Source organism: Dufourea novaeangliae, unplaced genomic scaffold, assembly GCF_001272555.1.
Source record: "Dufourea novaeangliae isolate 0120121106 unplaced genomic scaffold, ASM127255v1 scaffold6, whole genome shotgun sequence".
Lineage (NCBI taxonomy): Eukaryota > Metazoa > Arthropoda > Insecta > Hymenoptera > Halictidae > Dufourea > Dufourea novaeangliae.
Genome location: NW_015373900.1, coordinates 2,655,175 through 2,675,140, shown reverse-complemented (window position 1 = coordinate 2,675,140; position 19,966 = coordinate 2,655,175).

The window sequence follows — 19,966 nt, the reverse complement described above, 5'->3', positions numbered from 1 at the left end:
AGAAGCATTGTCCAAAATTCAGTAGGTAGTCCATTTATTTCGGACTTTCAATAATTTTCCTAATTGCTTATTACCTACACTTATTTCATATACGACAAGAGTCCCAAGACTAATCAACGAGAGTGTATAAGGCCATCATAAATAGATTACACATATTGAATATTAGGTTCATTGGATACAGTATTATACCTAAACGTCGGATTTTATGTGTGTAAAACATTAAAAAATGAATAAAACAGGGTAAAATAGGAACACGTATTGAATTTAGTAATATTCTTCTACTACTTTGCATTGAAGTTGTTAAGGGATGTAATGAATTTCTGTTAACGGTAAATTACTTCGAGAAGACGTAACGCGATTTTACAAGAATATTCACAGTCTAATAATAACTTTTGGTTTTTATAAACACATTGCATGTCTCACATAGCGTACATTTAAATGTTTTGAATAAATCAAACTTCTGACGCTACATAATGAATACTTCCTATTTCACTCTATAATCGCAAAATATCGATTCATCAAGACGAACGAAACCGTGAAAGGTCATTTTTTTTTCTGGTTAATGCATGATTCTCTGCTTCATTAACCATTTCCTTCTCTAGTACTCTTGTCTGTATGACCAGAGTGACTCACTGCGGCTTAGCGTCTTAAATAACTCTGTTTGTATCACAAAAAACTTTATTCTGTTCAGTGGGGCGCATCGAATACCTGAAACTATCTAGTTTTTAGTGAATCCTACTGTTTCCAAGCTTTTAATCATTTCAAGGTGGATGATTCAATGCGACGGACCGTTGATAGAATATTTGAAACTATAGGAGAATTTTATTTTATGCAATTTCTATGAAGGAATAGTAAACGTATAAATTTAAATATACTGGGATAAAATCAAGAAATTAAATAACTGTACACTATTGTGTGTTTTAAGAATAATTTTGAGTGAAGTCAAGAGGTTGTTCCTTCTCGTTCGGATAATGAAAGAAGACTAATACGATATTTAAATAAAATTTTTATATCTTTTTAACATTGCATTATCACCGCACAATTTTGACACTTACGAAGAATTTATTTCGCCATGATGGACATTATACTATACACTGGCTCATAAATTCAGTTCCTAAATTCAGACATCAATAATATTCGCCCCTTTTCATAATAATTAGGAGACTTGTGTCCAAAGAAAATTGGTTTTTTTTCGCAAAGATTACTTATAAAACACCAGTCTCACTGCCTCAGATTAACGTAAATACAGGCAACCAAGCCTTGATAATTCTCAATGTTCATGCGAGACTTAAAACATTAAAATTAATAATCGATTCACAAAGAGACTTACTCGAACGAACTAAACCAAGTCAGCCGGGCACATTCTTCGCCACTGCTCGCCGTTCTTCGCGCGATCGGTACCTGAAACGAAACGAAAACACCAATTCGTTAAATCCGTCTCATTTCCTATTTCAAAATGATCGCCGGTTACACCAGTCCGCGGCCACCACAGACCTTTATATAACCGGAGTTGAGCAAAATGTAATCAAATTACAAAATCCAAATCACATATACAATGTAATTGCAAGACAATTACAAGTACAATTGCATTGTAATTAACTATACTAAATTTACAATAAAAATGACAATGTAATTGTAATTGTCCCGTAATTATATTGCAATTTAGGTTTTGTAAAGATGTTGATAAAGATTTGTTAGATTACATTTTGCCCAACTCTGTATATAATACACTGTGTAGACTGCGAACATGCTATAATACATTGCGTACAAAAGTGAGGCACGGCAGTTATGTGTCAATGGGTACCCTCACATGCAAACTCGGCTTCCGCTAGGAGAAAAAGTAGCGTAAGAAAAGGGCTTTCTACCACTTGGCACAATTTATTTCAAGTACTGAAATAAATCTTAAATCGAATGTTTATTTGGCATAAATTTCAGTAATTACCAATACCAAGTGGTAGAAGGTCCATTCCCTACGCCACTTTTTTCCCTAGCGGAAGCCGAGTTTGCACGTCAATGTACACACGGATAGAGTGAGTAGTACAACTTGGAGAATACGTATGTTTATAGAAGAAGTGCACAAAATATACGCATTATGCAAAATAAGAAATACGTTTCTGAAACCCTCTAGTAATGGAACAAAATTTCTACTTCAATCCCATGTTTCTTGTGTTCTATAAACGTAATACGTAGTTGCAAATGTGACAACTAGATCTTCAGTCTAGTTGTCACATTTTATAATGTTTATACTGTTATTAATATTGAAAAGTAACAAGGGTTTTGCATGTTCTGCTTTTAATCTTACGTGTAAAAAAAGGGTTCATAACTTCTAAGGTATGCCAAATGATGAAAAAAAAGTCCCAATAAACATGACTCGAAAAATTAATATTTTCAAAGATATAAACAATTTTCTGTTTCTGTTTCTCCACGAAAAAAGTGGTAAAAACATCTAATAAAAATTGCAGACCGTCTTCTGTAACCAGGAAAAGAAAAAATTATAAGGTGATTCATTATTTCCATACGGTACGATAGAATGTTACTCATTTCAACCGACACAGAAAATTATTTGTAACTTTGAAAATATTAATTTTTCGACCCGTTTATTAGAACATGATCATTTTTTTTCATCATTGTACGTGTACTATAAGGGTGTCTCAGTTAACTTGATCACCTCGAATAATGACTTAACGATACACTTTGTGCAAATTTTGAGCCGTGGAACTTCAATGGCATCAAGGGGCACATATTATAAGGTACGTACTTTTTTTGTGGTTGCAGGCATTTCAGAGATTTCAAGGGCACCTTGATTTAACGAAATGACTTATTTTTTGTACCATAGATCGATAGATTACCAAATTCTGAGTAAACATACGTTGACCTTCATACGTCCTAATTCTAATGGTTAACGAGATATTCACAAAATAATTATTGCATTGAAATCGCTGTATTGAAGTTAAGGGGCATTAGTTCGAGCACCTTAGCTTTCAGATAGTAAGTATACCCATCCCTCGATTTGCGCGGAGTGTTTGCTCCATGTGGTACTTCTTTATGCGGATAAAAACCGTCTAAATGGAGTCTGTCTGTACAAAAAAACAAATTCTCAAGAGAAAAGGCAGTATAAGGTATACAAATATTTATTCTCAAAAAAATTAAGTGGAACGAATATGTAAATCGAGGGACGAGTGTACGTATTAAAAATTATTTTGTAAATATCTCTTTAACTATTAGGTTCAGGACGTATGAAGCTCAACACATTGTTACTCAGAATTTGATACTCTATCGATGTATAGTACAAAAAATAGGTCATTCCGCTAAAAAAAATCAAGGTGACCTGGAAATTTCTGAAATGTCTCCACCTACAAAAAACTACGTACATAATAAGCTGTGCCCTTGATGCCATTTAAGTTCTACGCCTCAAAATTTTCATAAAGTCTACCGTTAAGTCATTATTCGAGGTGTTCAAGTTAACCGAGACACCCTGTATACTCTAGAAGTATGAACCACTTTTTCGTATCACCCTGTATATCTGAAACGTCCTGCAGTGTGCCACTGAAAATTTGTACTTATTGACAAATGGCCGCCATCTTCACCGCGGTACCAATTGGCCTCTCTAGTTACGGCAAAACTCGCAGTCTAGTGTATTATGTACAAGTCTGTGGCGGCCACACGATCAGCATCGCAGTTTCCCCGCGGCAATAAACGTACGTATCGGTGGCTGCACGCGCGTGTATCGGCGTTGATTTATTGTCACGGGCGAGATATCCCTCTGGGTGATCCTGACACGGTGCATTATGCATTCGTACTTAACTTTCGAGGTGTGTATCGTGAAATTCATCGAAAAATTGAAGGGGGGAGTGTGCACGCGGTGGGTAAGGGCTCGGGGGCGCGCGCCGCCGCGAGGATCCCGTTAGGAAACGCGGCCAGATATGGAACGATTTGGCGAGAAACCACGGGGAAACAAGGTGAATGCAGCGTTTCGTCTTCGAGGATTCGTGTTACACATTTCAGGCAATGTTTCACTCTGGACGCGGCTTTCCAGGTATGTGTCACCGTATTATCGCACTGAATTGGGTATTATCCAAAGTAGGCAAAAGGTGGACACGCCTTAAAGGACTCGAATATAGGGAACAGTTTATTTCATGTATTACTAATTCATATATTAATGAAATTTTTGACCAGGAATTTTTAAACGGATTAAAGGGAAAATGCATAGTTACCAGTGGGAAATTAAAGGGTTAAGTTTCTTTTGAAGGGTTAAACTTATTTATACACGGGAGGAAGATTATTTTTTAATGTCGAAGATGGAAGGAGTATAATAGGTATTCTGTACTAGACTGTGGAAGTTTATGCAAATGAACAATTTTAGGTATGAATATTTAAAAACTAAAATGGGACATAATATTAAATTCTGTACTAGAGGCTTCAGTATATTTATAATAACATATACATAATATCAAACTGTATTAAAATCGTTGTATTATTGTATTTTCCAAGTTAAGAAATGCTATAAATGCATAAACATCCGTAGTCTAATCAGCACAAAAGTACAAGAAGTGCCCTATTACGGACTCGTTTCGCTCGTCCAACGAATTATTTGAAAAATAATCGTTAAGATAATATATGATCTTATCTGTTAGTTTATTTGAACAGACAAATGACTTTTCTTTAGATTATATTTCGTTATTGTGATTTCAAATGAAATCATTTTTCATTTTATTCGATCATATATTTTTTCAAATAATTTCTCAAATACTCTCGAATTCTATCATATCAGCATCGTTGACTGCGTCGGATAGACAGATTTCCATATGTCTTTCTGACAAACTGTTTGAAGCGAGAACAATTTTGAGAGCAGGCACGGTTAAGCTACAAAAATTCTCGCATTCCAAGTTTAATAATCAATTCGGTTCAATAACCTCTTATGTCAAATTATCTGTTACTTTATTTCAGTGAAGTAACTGCGATGAAAACATTATTTGAAAACAATTTATTTGAATTAAAGACAAAACAAAATTACTTTTCTTGTGTTATCTGTAAAATAAACATAACGAAGAAATTGAAATAATTCATTATTTTGAAATAATTCGTGATTTTGAAATAATTCGTTATTTTCAAATATTTAATTATTTTTCAATAACTAATTTTTTAGATAATAAATTATTTCAAATGATTATTTGTTATCTTGTTTCAAATGAAATGCGCCCAATCCTGTTATCGCGATACTCCGGCTCGCGTGGCTCCGTAGCGCGCGGTCGTGCGCGAACAGAGAACGCGCAACTTGAAACCTGAGAGGAGAAACACGAAAATTTATCAGGGACCGGAAAGGCGGTTGTTTCGCGGCCTCGACCAAGGGCCTGCTTTGCATTCGATCCCGTTAAAAGACAACTCGGAGATCCTTTCGCTTCTGGACAAATTTAAATTGGACCGTTGTTGCGTATAAAACGGATAATCTATGGCGAGCCTCAGCGTGGATCTGTTCGCCTGTCCGGTTTCCGCTATCTAGAAAGCGGAGTGGACGTCCGCCGATAGATTTCCGCGGGGATCCCCGAGATCGGAGCTTTCTAGCCGGCACGTTGGGCGAGTGTAAAATTATTCGAATCTGATTATTGTGAATCAATTTGTTCGGTACAGTTACTCGTGGATATATGTACGTTTCTCTCTTCGTGTACGTGTGACGCTAGATGTCCGTGGGGATTCTCCCCGATCGCCTTTCTAGCCTGGACTTGAGTGGAATAGAATTATTTGAATCTGATTCTTGTGAATCAATTTATTGGCCGCGGTTAATCGTGGAAGTTACTTTCTCTCTTTGTATGTGTGGCGTATTTTACGTGTTTAATCAGTGTTACGTTTATAACTGAGAACTATCGTTTGCATTAGTATACATCGTGAATAATGTACTTTGGAGTGAGATGCATTTAACCCAAGGAAGACGGACGTTTTTAATGTTCTTACAGCAGCGGTGTTTGGGTCCGTTGGTGACCCCTAGGTCTTTCTACTTTTTAAACATAACTTTCGAACGCAATCATCAATATGATCTACCTTTTTATACGACTTAGTATGAACAATTTCTAGTTTAAATACAATTCATAAGTTGATGAGTTCGATGGAGGTTTAAAAAACCCGGGTCTATATGGATCCAGGCACTACTGTGTTAGGGTTATACATTTTACTTGGAAGAGTATTGTTATAGAGGAAGTAGCAAATGAACGAACAGTTTGACTAGTACTTTGTCGAATATCCCAGTGATATAACTTTTAATCGGTTATTCATATCTTCAACTTTTGTCAAAATTGTACAGACTCCTCTCGATTGTTCTCTTGCTCGTTCTACACGATTATTGTCCAGGCTCTATCCCCACCACTGAGTTCAGGATGATAATCGAGAGGAGTCTGTATGTGTTTTTGTCTTAATTCCATTAATATTCAAATAATTTAATAACCGGCGTAATTGCCCAAATTTTCATTAAATTTAGTAATAAGTTCATTCGCTGTATTTATGCACTTTACTCTCAAATTTTTACCAGACAACATAATAGTTGGAAATACTGTTTACAATTCATTAGCAGAGATTTGAGACTTTCACGGTCCGACATCATAACATTATTGCTGTTGAGGCTTTCGGGTGTAAGCCGTGTCATGGTGGAATTATTTTCCCAACGTTTCGTAAGCATTGCAGCTTTGTCAGTGTGGCTATCAATGTCACTATCTATGTGTCATTCGACTCCCTAGCATCGAAGCTAGCTGCAATGCTTGCGAAACGTTGGGAGAATAATTCCACCAGGACACGGCTTACACCCGAAAGCCTTAACAGTAATACCTGTAAGTCATTGGCAGTAATAAAAGAAAAACGAAAATCGACCGTTTAGAAAACGAGCCAATCTTTGACGATGCGATAAAAATTACTGTAATCTGATTAAAATACAGCAATTGTCGAATATTGCCTTATATGATTTTCATTTATGTCAAGCGTTAAAAATTTCTGGACAGGAAATGATTTAAAAGTACACAAGAAATAAGAATACATATGGTCAGTTTTTGAATATATAAAGACCAAAGTAAATACCTGATAGATTTCAAAAAGCAATAAAATAAAATGATACATTTATTATGAACACTTTGACCGCCACGTCACTCAAATATGGATGACATGAATGTACATTGCAAAGAAGTTGGATTATTTAAATACCATTACTAAATTTTGCATAAAATTAATACAATTTAAGTATAATTTAAAAGAAGGTAACAGTCTCTATTAACTAAAGGCATATATTTTTGACGAATTAAGGCTTGAAAGATAAAATAAAGTGTGTCTGGCTACGTACAGCCTTTTCACTGTGGCAGCAACGTGATAATTATGTTCTAAGGGTACTAACACCTGGTATTTTCATTGAAAAATATTAACGGACTTACACTTGCCGACATAAATTAAGGAACAAAGCAATTAATCGGGTATTTTCTAATATATTTTCTTTTATCACTTGTGTGTGTAATTTTTTTAATAACATGGAAGAAACATACTGTCTACTCTGTGCAAAAACCTTAAAAAACATGTGAAATCGACCTTTATAATCTATCAATGCAAATAATAGATACACTGTCCATAAAAACTGTTTTGTTTCTTAATGTTTGCCGGTAAGTGCATATCTAAATTCAACACTTGCCCCTTTTTAAATTCTTCAATTCCAACTCCACCTTCGACACACTTTGTCCATGAACATTTCACAGATTCAAGTCGAACAATTCCCCGATCTCGGACGGTATACCAATCCCAACCCCTCTTCACCCAAACCACAAAATCCTTGATCGATTCCCCAAGATCGTTGTTATCGCCGCAACCGATCCTCATCCTACGGCAAAGGAAATCATATACACATCCGTGAAACCGCCTTGGCGAACATATTCGAAGGCGTCTGCGAAAAATTCGAAGCCCACACTCGATCCCGAAGTTATCTTCATCCTCTGCGATCCACTTCCTCCGCCGAGGCCTCCAGACTACTACTCCCCTTTCTCGGTACCATTACAAATTTCCCAGTCGATTATCAGTAACTCGACAGGGAATCGAGAGCGATTTTGCATGGCACACACACACACACACACACACACACACACACACACACACACACACACACACACATCCCCGTTGGATATCGCTCGTTACGAATTCGCGCGAGCTCTCGCCGGCCCGGAGCATTTTATCCCTCCAGGAGAGCAGCTTTGGCCAGAATTTGCATTGCGTCCCGTTAGAGGACACCGATCCCAGATGCGGCGGCACCGTCGACATAGCGAAACGCCTACAACGAGACGGCGGTAATCTATCCTCGATGTACGCGTTCAGGCTGTGCGCAGAAAGAGAGAGAGAGAGAGAGAGAGACAGAGAGCTAAGAAGGCGAACAGACGGGAAAAAAATCGTTTCCCATACGAATATGGAAATAGCAGCGCACGAAGCGCATCTAGTTTGCGGGGGATGTGTGTGCGTGCGTAGCGGTGCACGTGGCACCGCGGCGAACGCGTGGAAGAAACCGCCTTCGCGTCATGCCGCAATCACCATTTTGATATTCGAAGCTACGGGGAAATGGGACGTCACAACGTGTTTGGCGAGATTAGGTGTTAAGGGTTTATCTAACGAAGTATCCGTTGTTTACGATTTCGATGGTTGACCATAGAATGTGCGTTAGGCTGTATCAGCGTCAGTTTTCTACACTGCCTGACATAACTATGCAACTACCTTAAAATGTTTGATTCTTATCCTAGATAGCACATGACGCCTTGAAGACGCCCATTTTACGACTATTTTACGTCTAAGGCGCCTTTAAGCCGTCTTGTAGACGTTCACTTTACGATTATTTTTCGTCTAAGGCACCTTTAAGCCGTCTTGAAGACGCCCATTTTACGGATATTTTAGGTCTAAGGCGCCTTTAAGCTGTCTTCAAGACGCCAATGGACGTCATGTGTTCTCTGAGGTGCATTGTGGGTATAATAATATAATCGTGTGGAGAAATAATGTTTCCCTAGTGATTAATCTGTATTTTAACCACAATACAGAGGGGTTGGAGATTTTAAGGTGGTTTTATACGCACGTCACGCAGTGTATTGCTCTGCTGGGGCTTATTGTTGTTATTGTTGTTGGAAAGCTGGCGAGTGAATAATACACCGATTATAATGGGATAAATATATTTTGGGAGCTGCAAGACTTCAAACCAGGGACTCCTATACAGTTATGACTAACAAGGAATATCACTCAAGTGTAACACGTCGATTTTTATACAATTTGGTACATAGGTAGTATTTTGAGAACATATTTCAGACATTTAAACAACTTGTAAGATTAATTATATATACTGCGACATGTGACCTATGTAAACAACTTATAGAAACAATGGGGCCAACCCGTTTATAAGTAAATAAATAAATAAATATTTCACCTGTACTTTTTTAAGCTGCTGACATTCATATCTGGAGGGTGAAAACAGCCTTCAAAGTTTCAGGTGAAGAATACATTTTTCTTAATATATCTTGCAAACTTTACAAGAATCTGTTGATTTTACAAGAAATATTTGTTAACAAAAATCGTGTATATTTAGAAATAGAAACAGCTACTTAAGTAGTTTTTCGAAATACTAACTTGTTTAAGCGGTATATCAAGGAGAATTTATTTTTCATCCACAACCTTGGGGCTATTTTCACCCCCTAGATATGAATGTTACCAGCTGAAGAAAATACGTGTCAAATATATATTTTCAATTACTATTTTAGTACCAAATTGCATGAAAATTGACATGTTACAATTAAGTGTTGTCCTCTGTAAGTAGATACATTGTGGTGCAGAATTTACTTTATTAGAGGCGATGTTATGGGTCTCGTGTAGAGGATGTGGTCCAAATACAGGTTACGGTCTAAATATGGGCTAGTTGAACTATAAGGTCATGTTGGATGCTTCTGGAAAGAGCTCATTTTAACTCCACATCGTAAAGCAAACATGTTTTAGATACATTGAAGTATTACATATTAAAAGTCTTGAACAGGCATGTCAATAAGTCTTGAAGTAAAAGTGCTACCCCATATTTAGACCATTTCCTCGAGGATAAAATCCATTTCGTCTTTTCGTAGAGCTTACATACAGGGTGTTTCATTATAGAAAAACGTGCAAACAACTGGAAAACTATCCACTGGATGAAAAAATGGTTCAGCCGAGAACTAAATGGTGTCAAGGGATATAATCAGGTGTAATTAGTTTTTTTTGTAGATGGTCAGGTAAAGATCATAATAATATGGACATGACCCTACGTTTTTTTCAACGATTCATCTTGACATACTCTACAAAAAAGTATTAACTTATTTATGTCGAAAAGTTGTTGGTTTAGGAGATATTCTAATCTCAATATGTATTGCAAAGGGATTGTCATTTCAGTGTAATAGCATTTGCTGGGGACGAAATAACCTTAAGCCCTTAGCATAAGAGGAAAAGTAAACTTTGTACAAATCTAGATTCTGAAACGAAAAGCGAAGTAGTGATGACTAACGTATTTGGGGAACAGAGGTGAAATTAAAGATATCGAGATAGCGCTCGATCAATTCAGGTCTAACAGATTTGGTCTGATATGATGTCTGAACTGTTTGTCAAAAATGATTTTAGCACTGAAAATTGCGTTAACTAAGTCTATTGCTTTAATATCCCTAACTGCCATGAAGTGGTACTATAACTGTATGTTATATGAACCAAAAAGTGTTTACAACGATAAATAAATACTCTAGACAAGCTTCAAGAAAATAGGAACAGAATTATGTCAGAGCAAATTGGAGTGCCATAGTAGGGTAAAAAAACTGGAGAAATTACTGTACCTCATCAAACGGGACGAGTCAGTAAAAATAAGCAAAAAATTCGCGTGTTAAGCCCAGTTATTAGTTATCAACTGTCTCTATCCCTATCCCACCTAAATAATCATCAAGTGTTTATGCATTTATAGCGTCCCTTAACATGGAAATTGCAGGCAAACTCAGTTTTTAATAAAGATTCATTGTATTTATGGATCATTATTGACATAGAAAAGCCTTTAGTGCAAAATTCAAAATTCTGTCCCATTCTAATTTTCAGACATTGCAGTCTAGTCATCACCTCCTTTTCTTTGCAGTTACTCACTCGACTCGTTGGGTGAAATACATGTGAAAAAAAATCCGGAAGACAAAAGAAATAAGGACACGTAGGGTCCAAATAGGGGTACCAATGAATCGGGATGAAAGCTTGACGGGTAACAGAGCATTTCAACGTTACTCTTCCGAAACCGTTTGCAAATAAGGAATCGCGCACGGTTCTCGCGCGCGTGTAACCATTTCCCAGGGTACATAAATCATAGGTCTGCCGCGGCGAAACAGTTTTTCCGCCGAGCCTAGACACGACCGGGCAAGAAGAAAAAACGTGGAAAAAGTAGTAATCCAGCAGTGGCGGTGGTTTGCTCTTTAGGAGGCGCAATAAATAACGCAGTTTATCGAGCATCCCCTCGCCGCGCGCGCTCGGCAAACCGTGTCCTCCAGATAAATGATACAACGTCATTGCACGCTCACGATTCCACGAGCATTACTCGCGTTCACTTAGGTGGTCGGGCGTCCACGCGATTTATCCTTCGATCATAGGTACCACCACTATCCGTGGCTGAACACTAAACAGACACTGCGCGCGTTGGTTATGTTACAGTCTGCATCCGTGGTGCTAATGTATATTACTGGTTTCGATGTATGAGATTGAAGCTTGGGTATCTTCTTAATTCGTAGCTAGTTGACCGTGGGTTATTTTTGACCCATTGTGGATGAAGCGTCTTTCTATGTTGTGTGTATAATGAGTATTTGATCCTTTATCCTCAAAACATAAACGCGATTTGTGCCTCGGTTCGTTTCAACCCTTAAGCCGCGCGGCATAAATGAGACAAAAATAGGCCGATCAATGGGGATGCAGCTTCATAAGTTTCTTTTATTATTTTGTTGTCATCTTGGAAGTATAGGCAACGCACAAAAGTTTGTGACAGACCAACTGAAAGCAGTTCTAGTTGAAGACCTCGAGCACTGTTTATACAAGTTGGACTAACGTCTTCAGTAGTTTGTGGCTCTCCAAGGGAACTATGGGGGATGTTCAATAAAGACTAGCACTAATGTTGTCTATAATTTGTTATCAATATTTATATATCAAAATTTCGTCTCCTTCAAAATACTCCCCCAACCGAAGGATGCACTTGTCCCACCTTTGTTGTCACTCCCATGTGTGTCCTCTCTTGGCAAAGAATGGGTTTCTGCAGGTCTTCCAGGAGTGGCAACGGAGATGAGACAAGTGCATTACAGCGGCTGGGGGAGTATTTTCAAGAAGACAAAAGTTGAATGAGTACACTTTGATAATAAATTAGTGCCAGTCTTTATTGAACCGCCATTTTTTGGAGGGGATAATGCTGATTTCTGGTTGAGGTGGCAATGAATATTTTTGTAGAACCAGACCCATTACTTTTTAGACACACCTCGTGTCAGCTATACTTCGACTATTGGGTGTAAGGGAAAGTTCCGTCATTTTTTATTTTGTCAACTTTCGAAACTTCTCGCCAATAAATGGCGACAGGTATTGAAACGAAACGTATGTCAGTTTTGAGGTTAACTGTCCTATTGTATTCAGTAATAGAAATTAGTCTAGTGAATTAATTATTTTCTACATTAATCAGTGTCACAATATGTGATTCAAACGAGCATTGGAGGTAATGCATATTGTATGAGTATCAGAAAGGAAATACTGCTGTCCAAACAGCAAAAAATTTATGCGGTGTGTTTGATGAAGCCGCAAAAACCTCAAGAACCTGTTAAAGATGATATGAAAACATTTGAAGTGGTTACTTTTCATTAAAAGAGAAATCCAAGTTGGGAAGACCATCACATATTGATGATTATGTTTCACGCACAATGGTAGAGAACAAACTAACATTAACCTCTATTGACATTGCAAACATGCTTGAGGTTCACCAAACAGCAGCATTAGGCCACGTTAAAAAGCTTGGATTCGTTTCAAAACGACAGAACCTTCCCTTAGACCTAATACTCCCAGTCAGTCAAATCTGCAAGGCCAAAGTTTGTCCAATCCCTAGTATAATGTTACGTACTGAACGTGCCTACAAGAGATTAGCAGCAGATTAGCAGCAAGTCTTTCAATGTAGCCTAGATTATAAATTGTCCTGGGTTAGTTACCCTGGGTGGTGTTGCAAGACTTGCTGCTAATTTGCTCTCAATTTTCTTTACCACCCAGATAGCACTTGACGCCTTGAAGACGCCCATTTTACAGCTGTTTTATGTAGGTCTAAGGCGCCTTGAAGCCGTCTTCAAGTCGTCAGTAAGCGTCTTGTGCTATCTGGACATTTGTTAGCAGGCTTTACCTACAAAACCCAAGTCAAATGCGGAAAGAGATGACTATACTTTTCCACACAAACTTTGTTATTATTTGCTGGCAATTTGTTTGAAACATGTACATAACCCAAATAGCACAACAGCGTCCTATGGACGTACGTTCCGGACGATCTATACATTCGGAGGATGTCCCGAAAAGACCCATATGTCCCCGTTAGGTCCTCGTTAATATCTTTAAATGTCCTAGGAAGGTCCTATTTACAAAGTGGAACGTCCTGAGGACGTCCTGTGTCAACATTCTCAGAACGTTTCCCGAATGTGTAAAAGTAACATTCTCTGCACATTTTGGGATCGTTTAAAGAGATTTTAAAAACGCTATGGTAATGTCTTAAAAGACGTATAAGAAACATTTCCTAAATGTTTAAAATTGCGGTTAGGTTTCATTCTGTGCAAGGTGACAGGAGTTCGGTTAGGTTGGTTTGTGTTTAACAAATAAAAGATTAACTTTCCTGCGATTTCCGCACTTAATAGAAATTAGATCTAGTTAGTTCCTGTTAATAAATAAAAGGTTAAATTTCCTATAAGGAATTATAATGAAAATATGGATCTGAGGATTATAATCTCCAAGTACATTGTGTTTATTTCTATTTTCACAGCAAAACTCTGATTCGGTGTTGGTTAGAGACAGTTTAAGAAAAAACATGTTATTTCAACTTTCTTGAGGTTGTCGCACAAACCCACTAGTGTCGTTACACTTCTCTATTGATTCCTTGATGACTGACACCTTGTTCATGGAGTTCCATCACCTTGCACGGAATGACATTGACAAAAATACTAAACGAAACCATAAAAAATTTAAGTCTTGAGAACATCCGTAGGACTTTTGGGACGGACGTTTCTAGAACATCCGAAATTTAAGTCTTACGAACGTCCTAGGGATGTCCAAAATGGACGTAGGACATTCAAATATAAACTGGACATGAAACAGACATCCATAGAATGTACGGTGCTATCTGGGAACTATCAGGGCTTTTACTAAATCTTTCTAGATGAAAAATCCACCTGTATCTACTTATTGTAGCAAACTGGTACGTATCCCGACGTTGATTTCGTAGCCACCTTGCGTCGTGTTGCATCAACGCGATCTCGCGTGCGCTGTACGAAATCCCTGCCCGCGGGAAACAGCCTGTTGCGTAATTACTCGGGTCTATCCGCCGCTACAAGTGGAGGATATCTATTCCCGAGAACGTGTGCGAGATACCGAGGATTAATGCGTCGCGTGTGTATATTCACGCTGCTCGAGCAGCCTAGGGCCCGGCGTTAATTCAAAGCGAACGAACGAATGGCCGATCGTATGCCTAAGATCCACGGATAGGTAGACGAAAGAGAAGCATTTAGCCGCCGCCGCCGCCGTGCAGTCAACTGATTTCTTTGATATGTCGTCACACGTCTGACGCGTTCTCACCTCCCGGGACGGAAACTCAGACGTCGTCGGACACGTGAACTTTTTATGCGTTGCTCGAGTCATCGGGGATAATTAGCCGTTGATTCTATTTCTCGTTGTAATTCCGATGAAACCTTAACGAGAGCCCATTATGGTATTAATCGTAGGAATTAACATCGGAAGGCTTCTACACAGGTTTGCATACCGCCGATAAGTAAATTAATGGTAATTGCTTTGGGTTGTCTTATTAGTCACGCGAGTATTTTTTTTTTCTGGGAGATGGAGAGAGTTGAATTGAAGATAATCCGATTCGACAGGATTAACGGTTGTCCGGTTGGTGTATGTGTTCAGGATCGAAGGCCGGAATATACACCGGAGGCCTTTTGTTGAATAATGAACCAATTGGTAATATTAGATTATTTATGTGTTACGGGTTGAAATTTGTAGACTTTTGTTGCACAATCGGTTCTTACAGTTTTTTGCGAGCTTTTATCACTGGTAAAGTATTTTTTCTTATACTGATTGGCATATTTTATGGGAAGAAATTTGCACTACTCTACAGGAAAGATGAATTTTGCCCCCCCCTCCCCTCTTTACTGTTAACATGGCTACGCCCATGTATGTTACAAATGCAATATTTTTACAAATCCTACTTAGAAGGCTCTTAGGTAGCTTTTTTAGGCTTAATTTATTGTTAGGTTAATGTTTTTGACCAGTGATTAATGATTTGTGCAGAGTGTTTCACTTATCTTGAGAATTGCGTAAAAATATGGGAAAAATTAGTGAACAAGAAATAGGTACACGAGCTTGCATATGAATAAATATTTTCATGGTGGCCATAGAATATAAAGCACACCGAAGAGATTCTTCGTCGAATGGTTTTTATAAGGTCAATTTACATGAAATTGTATGAAATACAGTCATATGAAAGTTAAACCTCCTTCATTCCCTTGGATCTTTTATGTCTACACCTATTTTTGTATCGTATAGGCATCCAAAAAATGTGAAAAAATTCTGGGATAGTTACTCCCTGAGCCTCTAATACAGTTTTTAAAGTTGAATATTGAAAGGTTTCTTTAATAACAATCCCTTTGTTTCGGAGAGATTTGAGCTCGAAAATTCGTTTGTGCAATGAAAGACCCAGTGAGGTCACGGAGGGTTAAATAAATGCTTTTTAAAAGGTCAAACCTGAAATACTCTGTAGATTAGTGATCACTTTATAATTTTATTTAAACTAACTAACAGTGTTTGAATCAAGAAAGGTTCGTAAACAGGTCGAAATTTGTGAGTTTTTCATTAGCTCTGGGTTAATGGCTCAGAAAAATGTTTAAAAATCATACTATTTATAGCAGTAATTTCTTATGTTAACCAATTGTCTGTGGTTATTCCTAGAGCTGCCCAGCCAAAGTCTGAAATGGGAGAAATATGCTTAACAGGTTCTTTATTTCCGGACTTTGGCCAGTCTCCAATGTGAGTAGTCAGCCATTTTGGGAACTGTCCAGAAAATGGACTTTGGATTAACTGGTATACTTCCTTAAATGGAGAAATTTAAATCAGTAGTCGAAAATTCAAGAATGCAGATCAAATACAGGGTGTCCCAGTATTAATGGTACAACCGAGGAGGGGGTGATTCTACATGAGAAAATAAGTGGAAAATATTAAATAAAATTGTTTCATTTCAGACTTCGTTCTCGAGAAAATCGGCTTTGAAAATCTACTGGATGTGCATGCAATTGAATAAGACTTGACTAACGCTTCTGTTCACTGCATTCCGTTTCTCTTTACTATTATGGCGAATATACGCGTTACAGATGAATCCTCAAATTCGATTATCTCAAAAACAGCCTCGAATGCGAAAATGTTATTCTACAATTTTCGATTTCTTTTCTCATATAGAGTCACACCCTCCCCGGTTATACCATCAATACTGGGACACCCAGTATATTAGGTATTATAAACGTTTAACCACTTGCCTTACGATTTTTTTTTACGGCTGCACTCTCAAGAATTACTTTATCGTTAATAATTTCCCAGATACTAGCAGGAATTCCATTTTTACAATGAGTGTAACATTTACTCTAGATCTCGGATGTTAGTACAAGCAAAACAGGATTTCAGTGCGACTTAAAGAAAACAAGTTAGATGAATATTTATTAAATGCATATTGAAATCGTCATCACGTGTGTGACATAATATTACAAGGGGTTTATACGAACATAACGAAGAAATATATGAGTTTAACGAAGTAATTAATGCTTTTGGAATAAAATAAAAAATGTTTACCTTTAGGGGGAAAAACATATAGACTGCACCGGGTGTATGGAGAAATTATTAAAATCGATCGGTATTGAAGTTGGTCCAATAAATTTCAAGTCGACGTCAGACATGAAGCTCGTGTCGAGAGGATTGCAACTGAACTATTATAATTTGTCAGTAAGAATGGAACAGAAGTAGAAAAATTAAATACATGAGAAAAAATATTATTCGAAATATTGAAGAACGTCTTTGAGAAAACAAGGAGGTAATAGATTAAATTTAAAATTAAACATTTTTAAATTAAATAATCTATTTCGTTCATTTATATATTCTATCGAATACGTTTAATGTTTGATTTACATTACAATATTTATCCATTTATTAAATGATTAATATTCGCGCTTAAAATGTCATTACTACGAAACAGAAATACACCCAGTAGTCAAAATCATTACCAAATTGCTAGCAAATCAATTCAGAACACAAATTGGACACAAGTAACATGAGTTCGATTCACCATTTACATATAAGTATATATTAAATTATTATTCATAATAATAAATCTGGTTGATATCTAATATAGCCAGTGAATATTCTTTGCGCCATGAACTGTGAATTCCTCGTACTCGTGAAAACGTAGGAAATAATATATCTATAGTGCCGTGTTTCAATCGATTCCATTACAGTAACAAGTTATCAATAATCGAATAGTATCGCGATAGAGTCGGTGTTATTCACAAGAGGAAGGAATTTCAAACGTTTAGTACATTCCGTCGAGTACCGCTCAGAAATCGATTTCATTCGATAATAACGCGTTCATGCTGGCATCGAATGATTCATAAATAGTGATGGATACTCAATGCAGTCTCTATTGCAACCACGTATGTAAGTTAAACGATTAAAGAGTTTGAATTTCGTTGAATCTCATTTCTCGACTTAGAAATATTGAGTTCTTTAAATTCTGAAGAGATTTTAGAAAGGTACAAGACCATGAAATAATATAAGTAGCTTGACAATAATTGCGAGTAGATTGAGAACTCTCGCGTTTATATTTAATCGGTTGTAGTTATGTCAATCACGGTGAAATAATTATATTTAATAACCGCAAACCATCGATGATTATCACTCTTTTCATGACGCTTATACTTTTAGGTCAGTGCACCATATAATTTCTTACATTTTTCATTCTATACTGTCCTACATCTATAATGTTCAACAACTGTTGATAAAAAGTCGTGCAATTGAGTGTATTACTTCTTTTTAGTCACTGAAATAAATACATGATTTCTCCGAAAATACAGCTGAATGCATGTGTTCATTTCGACACTTTAATTCCTGCTTCAACAAGAGAAATCTGACGCAGATAAAATTGGAATCAGTTGTCACACCTACGGTGAAGATAGTGCCCTTGAAAGAATACTTAAAAATTTATGTGAAGGATTTAGCAGTGGTAATTTTAAATGATTGACAAACAATATTCTGATCAGCTGTAGAAAATCGAAGCAGATAATCCGCAGCTATAATTGAACAAAAACTAAATAATCATACAATTAACAGCATGCAAGATAGTTGAAGATTGAGTTCTCAGCAGTATGTCAATTAACAATTAGTATTGATAATAAAAAGCAAAATTACTTATTCACTGACTCTAACAACATCGCGTAATACACTGCTCAAAACAATTAGAGGATCATATATTGGAGTTACTGTGAACAATTTTTTATATTAATATAACAAGCTGTTAATAATGTTACTACCGTATGGAAAATACATTAATTTAAAAAACCGGTAGTACTTGTTTTGTTTCTTTCACTTGACGAGTGCAACAGGACCGCCCACGTTAAACAATCCCCTAATTCTTTCGAGCAGTTTACAGTGGTGTCCGCTTAGTGTACGTGGGTCCTTTTAGGAATTACAGTAAATTTTCGATAAATGCTTGGAGAGATCTCTACGTTAAATGCTTGTGCTTCATCCCCACTATTGGACAGTTCCACTCTAGAGGCTCGGACCAAAATGCAGTTCAAGAAGTGACACAATTCATGAAGTACAGAAATCGTGTCCCTCTGCGATAACTGCTCAAAAGTGGTCTCGAGTTTCGAGTATTACTCGAAGATTTACTGTACCTGGACTGTTTTCTTTCTCCAGCTCGCTCGCCCCTAAATGGATTAGGAAGTACAGTGAGAATCATTCAGAGGGAGTGAGATAAGAAGAAAGCTTATTACTATAGCGATCGGTATGATTAGCGAGACCCTATAGTTAATTGGACAAGGTGAAGCCAGTTCTAAGAGTAGGTGGGGATAGCGTGGGCAGCACTGTACATTCATTTGTATTATTAACCCTCGGAAGACGGACGTTTTTGATGATCGAATAGACGACGGTACCTGGGTCCAGATGTTTGGAACGAATTCCTTGAACATATACTGGTCTTGTACTAAAATGCAAGTATAAACAACGGTACTCTTTAATTAGTTTATGTAAGCTGGAATGGTGTATGAAGTTTCTGAAATCGTGGGTTAAAATGGACTTAGACATCGTCGTCTAAGGGTTAATCCCAGGGTTAATCCATCATATACGCCATCTAAATCATCATATAGGATTACCCACTAGTAACCCAATATTTTTTTTCATATTCAATATAGTAGGTGGTCCAAATACAGGCTAGAGTCTATATGTATATAGACTAGTTGAAAGTACAGGGTCATGTTAGGCGTTTCGCCATAGCGGGAATAGTATGAAACTTCGACTCAAAAACAAACGAAGCTTCTTTAAACTCCATATTGGAAAACAAACATGTTTCAGATACATTAAAGTGTCACTTATCTTAAAAATCTTCAACACATTTGGCAATAAGTCCTGAAATAAAAGTGCTAGACCATGTTTAGACCAGTTCCTCTACTTATTT